This window comes from Ochlerotatus camptorhynchus, unplaced genomic scaffold, assembly GCF_037179485.1.
Source record: "Ochlerotatus camptorhynchus isolate MF236.1 unplaced genomic scaffold, CSIRO-AGI_Acam_v1.1 ptg000490l, whole genome shotgun sequence".
NCBI classification, from domain to species: Eukaryota; Metazoa; Arthropoda; class Insecta; order Diptera; family Culicidae; genus Ochlerotatus; species Ochlerotatus camptorhynchus.
This window is the reverse complement of record NW_027040975.1, coordinates 166011-176068: the sequence shown is the minus strand read 5'-3', so window position 1 is coordinate 176068 and position 10058 is coordinate 166011. Positions and strand designations below refer to the sequence as shown.

At 46.1% G+C, this 10058-nt stretch overlaps 1 long non-coding RNA gene across 1 annotated transcript in view; it reads left to right on the top strand.

Moving 5' to 3' along the window:
• The first annotated feature begins 377 nt into the window (after positions 1-377).
• The window catches only part of LOC135712513 (uncharacterized), a 134414-nt gene continuing 124733 nt past the window's right edge, over positions 378-10058 (top strand). Inside the window, exon 1 of the long non-coding RNA XR_010518647.1 lies at positions 378-395. This is a non-coding gene — a long non-coding RNA (uncharacterized LOC135712513). The remainder of the gene's footprint in view (positions 396-10058) is intronic.

Here is a 10058-nt window from a genome sequence, read left to right as displayed (position 1 = left end):
GCGTCGCTTTTCGGGTAAACTGGGCCACCCGCTATTATTTACATTATCACACATTACTGACGGTACTGTGCTGCTGTGTGATATGTTGAGTCAACAACAAATAGGTATAGCGATCCGAGAAGGAGTGACTGAATTTGATAGGTCTATTATGTGATATCGTCTTTCGATGGGAGTGATTCGGGTGATGCAGTCTAGCTGGTCGAGTGGAAGTGTCAGACTGTTATCTTTGCTGGGGATGGCGATTGAGTTATGTTTCAATTAACTTTCTGTTTGGTTTTGGGAAACTACATATTTGGTGCTTAATGGTCGATTGAGCTATCTGAGTTTGTTCAATTCTGAGAGTACACAATTTAACTTGTCTCCATTTTCTCTTTTCAGGTCACTTTGGTCGTGGTGTAAGTATTCATTTTAATTGATTATGTAACTCGGCGTCTTTCGTAACTCAGACAGAAGAGGTATAGCAAAACAATGTTTGAAATGATAACCTTGATGTTGGGCAGATTTTTTCCACATATGGTTTCAGTTATAACGGCAATATGCACGATGAATAGCTCGTCTTCATTATTTATAAGAGATCGAGCATTAGAATTTAAATATTAAATGATTTAAAGTCCATTACTGGATTTCAAAGTCATGACGATATTGTTCGCAAATTTAACTTCAGTTTGAATAGCACCAAACATGGAGTTAGGTTTTAGCACATCAGTTAAACGGTATATTAAAGTACTGTAATTTGCATTAGAAAAATGGGGTTTCAGGCTCGACGCCATTTTGGAATTCAAAATGGTGGCATCCGATTTAAAAAAAAATCCAAATCGGTGGCCTCCGGTTTAAAATAAACTGTCAAATACTGTATTTCCGGAGAACTTCGAGATTAGGGCGTAATCGCTTTTGTAAACAAACACTTCACTTGACGATTTCTCGCGAATTAAAGCTCAATCTTGAATACTAACAACACAAACAGGTAGATGAATGGTTCCTCTATCATTTGGTATGGTTTGTTCACGAGATAGTTCTTTTATTCGCGAGAAATCAGCGATTGACATGTTTGTTTACAAAAGCAATTACGCCCAATCTCAAAGTTCTCCGGATTTGGCACACGGGCCAGAAAAAAACTGTGTTCATTTCTCTAGTGGATAAAAAAATTATATTCTCCAAATATATCTACAGGGTTTATATACAGAAGCTGGGAGTCCAGTCAATGCCTTTTAGCTAATATAGAAAACAATTTCCTTTAGAAAACTGGTGCAGAAGGCAAAATAAAGGGTTATTGTTTAAATTTATTGCTACCTATCTGGTGCGAGATGTTGCACCGTCGATTAATGATGTCGCATCGATGATGCGACGTTGATGATGCTACAGTACTTCCCTGCTAGACTAGGCGTCCATCTAGTGATAACGAAGTGGAATGACGATAATCTCCACATTCTGGAATCTGCGTTGGAAGTCGGCGGATTTTCCAGCGCAGGCGTTATTTTTCGCCTAAAAATCTCGGACACAACTACAAGTATGCAACGACATCTTCATTCGCTGCCAGACTGTTGAGCAGTTCAGTCGATTTTCATTCTCTCTCGTTCGTTCGTTCGTTCGCAAATCGAATTAGCTCCGCGTTGTGTAGTGACGCTCTCGCTGACCCAGCCATGGGTAAGAAATCGCGCGGTAATGCGAGTGCCGGTTTACCGGGAAAACAGCCTCTCCCAGGAGACGGCGCGACCACCGGAACTAAACGACCCAGAACTGAAGACAGCAGTGCCATCGCATCGGCAGCAAAAAAGCTGCTGAGCAACAATCCGTTCTCCGCCCTGCAGAACGGAGCCCAGCCGCAGTCGGACCCTGAGACGGTGCCGAAAAAAGTGAAGTTGCCACTCTTCTATGTGAAGGGCTTCCCTCCCGGGCTATGGGAAAAGCTGGATTACTACATTAAGGAGGGCCTTCGTTGCACCATTCAACGGTGCACGGAAGGCTACAAACTGATGGTCTCGGCCGAAAATCACTACAACGCAGTCCAGGCCCTCTTGGACAGGATGAAGCTGGAGTACTTCTCCCACAACGTTGAGGCCACCAAGCCGCTGAAAGTGGTGCTGCGCGGGCTCCACGACATGGACACCACCACCTTAATGGACGAGATTAAGGCGAACGGCCTCAAGATGACCCGCAGCAAGGCCATCAAGTATCGTGACCAGCTCTACCTGGTCCATCTGCAGAAGAACTCCACAACCGTGAAGGATCTCCGGACGACACGCACTCTGTTCGACATCGTAGTGAAGTGGGAGCGGTATAAGCCGACCCACCGTGGCGTCACTCAGTGCTCAAACTGCCTATTGTTCGGGCACGGCACCAGGAACTGCCGCATGGCCAGCCGCTGCATCAAATGCGGCAAAAACCACAAGATCGACGACTGCGACAGCATCGAGGAAGCCGCTCCCACATGCGCCAACTGCGGTGTCGCCCACAAGGCCACGAGTAAGGCCTGTCCGAAGCGAGCCGAATATGCCGAGATCCGGAAGAAGGCCTCGTCCAACAACCAGCCCGGTCGCAAGAAGGTTCCGGAAAACAACGCGCAGAACTTTCCTCCGTTATCACCGGTCCAACCACGGCCAATTCCAGTGTTGGCGCCGCTCCCGCTCAACCAACAGTTGGCTGCTGCCCAGTCGACTTCCGCTGCAGTACCCGGTCAAGCCTCCGGCCCATCGACGGATCCCCCTGCTCCGGGATTGGCTGGTACAACCGGCGAAGCATCCGACGATTCTCCGCTGTCAACGGATGAGATCGTCACACTGCTGGCCCAGGCCACCATCATCAAGCGCACCTGCGCTACAAGAACACAACAGCTCCAAGCTATCATCTCCTTCGTCGCTAATTATGGACCGTGAAGCCATAAAGATCGCCAACTGGAACGCTCGCTCCGTAGGGGCGAAAAACATTGAGCTTGCAGACTTCCTCCACAAGCACGACATCGACGTGGGCCTTCTCACCGAGACCCACCTCAAGACCGGTGACAGCCTCTGGCTGCCCGACCACAGCATTGTCCGGTTTGATCGCACCAGCTCCAGGGGGGGGGGGGGGGGTGGTGTCGCGGTCATCATCAAGAAAGGCATCAAGTACTGCACCCTACCCCCACTACCGCACTTCCATCATCGAGGCCGTCGGCGTGGAAGTGGAGACATCGACCGGAAACGTCCGGTTCATCGCCGCCTACTGCCCCGGCAATGTACCGTTAGCAATGGTTCAGCACATCAGTTCAAGAACGACCTTACCATCATAACCCGCACCAATGCCCGCTTCGTAATCGGAGGGGACCTGAACGCCCGGCACGAGGTCTGGTGGAACTACCAGCAGAACCAGAACGGCCGCCTATTATTCGACCATTCCCAGCATGGTCTCTATTCCGTCTGGTTTCCGGACGAACCAACCTTCACATCACCGGTGGGCAACCCATCGACGCTGGACCTGTTCTTGGCAAACACTGGATTAGCCAAGCCGGTTGCCGTCAACGACCTGAGTTCGGACCACCAACCGGTGCTGACCGAGCTGGGCTACAACGTGGCCCCTGCACCGTGCCAGCGGAAGGACTACCATCGAGTCAACTGGGTCCAGTTTCGACGCGTGGTCGACCGCCACATCGACGACAACCCACCGCTCGACACAGTGGAGGACATCGACCGGGCCCTGGAGGGTCTCCATCAAGCCATATCCATGGCTGACGAAGAGTGCGTTCGACGAGTTCCTGTGAGGGGTAAGTTTCAAGCAATTGATTCCCACACCAAACTCTTGATTCGGCTCAGAAATGTTCGTAGACGCCAGTTTCAGCGGACTGGGGATCTGCAGTGTAAATGCGAAATGGTCGATCTGAATCGGCAGATCGCTTCCAGAATGATCTCAATCCGGAACGAGAGTTTCGGGCGGCTCGTTCAGAACCTGGACGACCGTTCCAGACCATTCTGGATGGTTGCCAAGGTGCTGAAGTCTCACCCCAAGCCCATTCCACCACTTAGAGTCAATGACGAACGGCTTATTACCAACGAAGAGAAAGCCAATGCGATTGGGGAGCACATTGCCCAGTCGCATTTGCTTGGCTCCAATATCCCAAGTCCACTCGAGAACCAGGTTGCACAGTGCGTCCAGACATTAGATGCCCCCTTTTGTGCCGTCCCTCTAGAGGAACGGATTACAGAGGAACAAATTTGCTCAGCGCTGAAACACAGGATGAACATGAAGGCTCCCGGGTTTGATGGAATATTCAACCTAGAGTTGAAAAATCTCAGCGCGAGGGTGCACTCGCTGCTGGCTGCCATCCTCAACAGGTGCCTGGAGCTGCACTACTTTCCAAGCATCTGGAAGGTGGCAAAAATCATCCCGATCCGCAAACCTGGGAAAGACCCTTCACTACCGTCAAGCTACAGATCGATTAGCCTGCTCTCAGCGCTGAGCAAGCTGTTCGAAAAATTGATCCTCAGCCGACTAAACAAGTTTGTGGAGGAACATTACATTCTTCTTCCGGAATAGCTCGGGTTCCGCAAGGGGCATTCCACCAATCATCAGCTAGTGCGGGTGATGAATAACATCCGAAGTAACAAAGCTGTATCCAAGTCCACAGTCATGGCTTTGTTAGATGTCGAAAAGGCGTTTGACAATGTCTGGCACGACGGACTTATATACAAGCTTTGTAACTCTAACTTTCCACCATACCTTGTGAAAATCACCCGTAACTATCTCCAGCAAAGGTCGTTCAGGGTGTCGTTGAATAGTTCCCTTTCGGGACAATTTCCGATCCCAGCAGGTGTTCCGCAAGGGAGTTTGCTGGGACCACTGCTTTACAGCATCTACACGTCGGACATCCCTCCTCTAGGAGACGGTTGCGTGTTCTTCCTGTTCGCAGATGACACCGCGATAGCCGTCAAGCACAGGAGTGGAACTTTGGATCAGAAAGTGGCTCCACTAGTCATTTGCGAACACTAGCGCACCTAGCGGTAGAAGGCATCTTCTGCCTGCAGTTAAGATAGGCAGCATGCTATGATAGTGTGAGTGCACATAGAAAGCCCGTGTGGAACGCTACCACAACACATCGCTTGTTGAGCAGAAAAACGAACCACTTTTGTTTCACCGATTTGTTTGCACTTCTCCTTCTGTTCTGTGCGTCAAGGGTAGGATGCCTCGTGAAATTACAAACAAGCTCCAACGATGCCTTGACACCTTTACTGATTATGCCACCACGTGGAAAATCAAAATCAACGCCTCGAAAACCCAAGCGATCATGTTCCTTCACAGACAATCGCCAAAACTTAAACCGTCTCCCTCCTGTACCGTAATAATGGATGGTACAAGGGTCGAGTGGTCCGCTGATGTTACTTATCTCGGGATGTTGTTCGATGAGAAGCTCCTGTTCCGCTCGCACATAGAGAAAACCCTAGTTAAGTGCTCCGCCTTGGTTAGGTGTTTGTATCCGCTCATTTGCCACAGATCCCGCCTCTCAAGGCAAAACAAACTGGCTGTCTACAAACAGATCATATCCCCCGCGATCTTCTATGCCGCCCGGTGTGGGAATCGTGCGCTCAGACCCACAGGAACAAAATCCAGGTTGCACAGAATAGAGTGTTGAGGATGATCCTAGATCGTCCATTCGACACAAGAATAGCAGACCTCCATCAAGAGGCAGAAATTCCCAAAGTAGATTCCAAAATTGAGGATATGACAACCAAATTTATCCAAAAATGCAATCTTTCTGAACATGCTATAATAAGCAATTTGCACATAGCAGGTTAAGTGTATATAGTAGATTAGGTTAGTTTTAAGCTGTAAGTTTTAAGTAGATTCTCTTCAAATTCTAAAAACAAAACGAACCAATCCCACGAAGGTGGTCGACCGTGTACTAAGTCTAGGACTAATTCTGTAAAACAAATTTTGAGTTTTGCCCATACTTAAAGATGAAGAAAGCAATTAAATCACTTAGACAAATGTATATGGTAATCATTCAAGTCGAACTGAAATAAAGATCATTTAAACTAAAAAAAAACTTAAACTACAAGTATGCAGTTTTTGATCGATACTGGAGCCGACGTATCCGTTATTCCGAGAGGTTCCAGTTCAAGCAGGATGAAGCCCACCACGATGAAATTATTTGCCACCTACGGAACACCAATCAAGATCTACGGAGAAACACTACTTAAAGTGAATCTTGGTCTTCGTCGACAGTTTTTGTGGACGTTCTTGATCGCTGACGTCACATCGGGAATCATCGGTGCAGATTTTATTTGCAATTTCGATTTGTCATCGACAACACCACAAGACTCGAATCGGTAGGAATTCTTGCATGAACTAGTGAGTATTCCATCAAGACGTTCAGTGCAGTATCGTCATACGCTGAAATATTAGCTGAATTTCCAAGCATCACACGACTAGCTCCACCAGGTACGGTAAGCAAATCATCAATTGTCCACCGTATCGAGACAACCGGCCAACCTGTCTACTCCAGGCCGAGGCGTCTTCCACCAGACAAGCTCGAAGCAGCCCGTACCGAGTTCGAATACCTGATGAAGCTAGGAATCTACAGGCCGTCCAGCAGTAACTGGGCCAGCCCGCTACATATGGTGAAGAAAGCTGATGGATCTTGGCGCCCGAGTGGCGATTATCGTGCCCTGAACGCCCAGACTGTTCCCGACAGATACCCGCTTCCGTACCTACAGGGCTTTACGACCATTTTACAAGGTAAAACTTTTTTTTTTTCTAAAGTTGACTTGCAGAAGGCGTTCCACCAAGTACCAATCCATCCCGAGGACATCCCCAAGACAGCCATCACGACACCGTTTGGACTCTTTGAGTTTTCTTACATGACGTTTGGATTACGAAATGCGGCCCAGACATTCCAACGGCTAATCCAAGAGGTCGTTTGGGGATTGGACTTCGTATTTCCGTACATTGACGACTTGTTCATCGCCTCTTCGTCGCCTGAAGAACATCGTGATCATTTGCGCCAACTCTTCGAGAGACTGAAGCATCACAATTTGGCAAAAAAGGTTACCAAATGCGAGTTTGGTTTTGCGGAAATAAATGTCCCAGTTCTGTATCCGCCGAAGGAACTCGTCCTTTGCCAGAACGCGTGGAAGCAGTCCAAAACTTCAAGAAACCATCGACAGTGAAGGAGTTGAAAAGTTTCCTGGTCATGATCAACTTCTATCGGAGGTTTGTTCCAAACGCGATCGAAGCACAAATACCATTGCTGTCGATGACCCCCGGTAATAAACGCAACGATCGATCACCGTTGGTCTGGACCGACGAAACCACTGCAGCGTTTGATCGGTGCAAATAGCAACTCGCCCAGGCAGCATTACTGGCACATCCTGCCAAATCAGCCCAGCTGTCTCTCTGGGTTGACGCATCCGACATAGCAGCAGGAGCAGTCCTACATCAAGTCGTGGACGGAAACGTTCAGCCACTGGGATTCTTCTCCAAAAAATTCGACAAAGCTCAGATCCGGTACAGCACATACGATCGCGAACTAACCGCGATTTACCTCGCAATGCGGCACTTCAAGTTCATGCTAAAAGGACGAATCTGCCACATCTATACTGACCACAAACCGATTATCTTTGCCTTCCGTCAAAAGCTCTACAAAGCCACCAATCGTCAAGCTCACCAGTTGGACTACATCAAGCAAATCACGGCGGACATCCGTTGGAAAGGAAAACATCGTAGCCGATTTATTTTCTCGCATCGTCGCAGTTCAAGTTTTCCCAAATCAACATCGACATTGTTGGCCCTTTTGCTCCGAGCAATGGTCATCATTACTGCCTAACCGTCATTGACCGGTACTCTCGGTGGCCAGAGGCATTTCCTGTTCCTGACATGACTGCACCGACGATCACTCAAGCACTTATCACCCGGTGGATTTCTCGCTTTGGCGTACCGAGTTACATCACGTCGGGGTCACCACTTTGGCACACGGGCCAGAAAAAAACAGTGTTCACTTCTCTAGTGGATAAAAAATTATATTCTCCAAATATATCTACAGGGTTTTATAAACAGAGGTTGGGAGTCCGGTCAATGCCTTTTGGCTAGTATAGAAAACAATTTCCTTTAGAAATTTAAATTTATTGCTACCGATCGGGTGCGAGATGTTGCCCCGTCGATTAATGATGTCGCATCGATGATGCGACGTTGATGATGCTACATAACGGCGCCGGTGGTGTAGTGGTAAGCCTGATTACCTCTCACCCCAGCAGGCCTGGGTTCAATCCCAGGATCCGGATAAGATTATTTTTCATCGGTAGCTCTCCTAAAATAAAGCATATTTGCATATTTCAAACTTAAAATGTGCCCAAAAGTGACGGAAAATAATTAATTTTCCTTGAGGTTTTCACTCCTTTGCACCGACAGTTGCAGTTGTGTTCCTATAATAGTGGAACCCACAAGAAACCAACTCATTCCACTATTATAGGAACCAAAGTAAGCAACTACCACAACTACTGCAACAGTGTTCCTATTAATGGAGGACGATCTTTCTAAAATTTTATGCTATTTTATTACAATGTAATATTTTTCTATCAAAATAGAGGTTGAAAGCTATAGATTGACGTAAAGCAATTGTGTGTACATCGTATATTTATTTTTTTAAATGATAAATTGGCTTAGTACCTCCACTACTGGCTCACCCACCGTATGGGTATTTTCGGATTAGAAATGACGTGTAGAAACTGGAAATCGATAACTGACACTATTTAATTATCCATGATAGTGGCTTCCTGCTTTCCAACATCGAATATGATGACTGCCGGTCCCTGAAAAATAAATCAAATGCCCTACAATATGGGTATTTTTGGAATGCAAACAACGTGTAGTGGCTTGAAAACCAAGATCATGGCATTTAAATTCTGAAAAAACTATCAAATACCTAACAATAAGGATTTTTTGTTTTGCATGGAAACGACGTTTAGAGACCGTAGCTCGAATATTGACGCCATTTTGAAATCCAAGCTGTCAGCTTCTGGTTTTAAAAACTGTAAAAAAACCCCCACACTATGGCTATTTTTGGAAGGGAAACGACGTGTAGAAATAGGCGATTGCCGCCATTTTGGAATCCATGGTGGCTTCCGGGGTTTGAAAAACTTGCTAATACCCTGTAATATGAGTATTATTTGAATGGAAATGACTTAAGGCCTAAAATCAATTATTGCCACCATTTTAGATTTCAAGATGGCGGCTGCAGTTTATTGAAAATAACGGGGACGTCAGAAAAGATTCTTGAAAATGAAGAAAATCGTGGCAACTTAAATTTAGAGCTTCAGGAAAATCCAAACAAAGGTCAAACAAGTTTGGGGATTTTAAGAGATATTTTGGGGAAGATTAAAGAACTTCAAGACATTTCCATTACCCTCAGGAAAATTGAGGAAAATTTTAGGAAGCTCTGTGGAATTTTTGAAAGTCCTGGGAATTGCTGAAAGTCCAAAGAATTTCTGGGAAGTTAAAAGAATTGACAAAAGCTTAAAAAGCGTTACAGAAGCTACGTGAAATTTGTGCAAGTTCCGAGAATTTCAGGACAAATATGGGATTTTTATGTCCAACCAATGACCATCTGGCACATGTTGGAAACTCTAGAGAAGTTTCAACAACCTAAGGAAAATTCTAACCAATTGGCATGTGATTTGATGTGTCGCTGGGTTTTGGTTTAGGAGGAATCTGACCAAATAAAACTTGGGATAGAACAGTGGGTTATCAAGGCTAGGATCTGGATTCGCATTGAGTTTACGAAAAAAAAAAATTACGTCTCTAAAATCGATTGTTCACAAATGGAATTGATTGGATTGTATTATGAATCACTCTCATCCCTGTATTTTAAATAATTTTTGGCAAGTATTACAAAACAAAATATAACCGTGCCTGAGTGTCTTTTATCAATTGTGCTAAGATGTATATATTCGTTCCTCCATTACAGTTAGGACTTTCGTGAAAGGGGCGCATGAATTTAAGGTGGTCGGGATGCATATATGAAAATTCAGTAATTCATCAACTTTCAATTTTCCAGAACAGCAACATTACATACATACATTTATTTGTACAACATC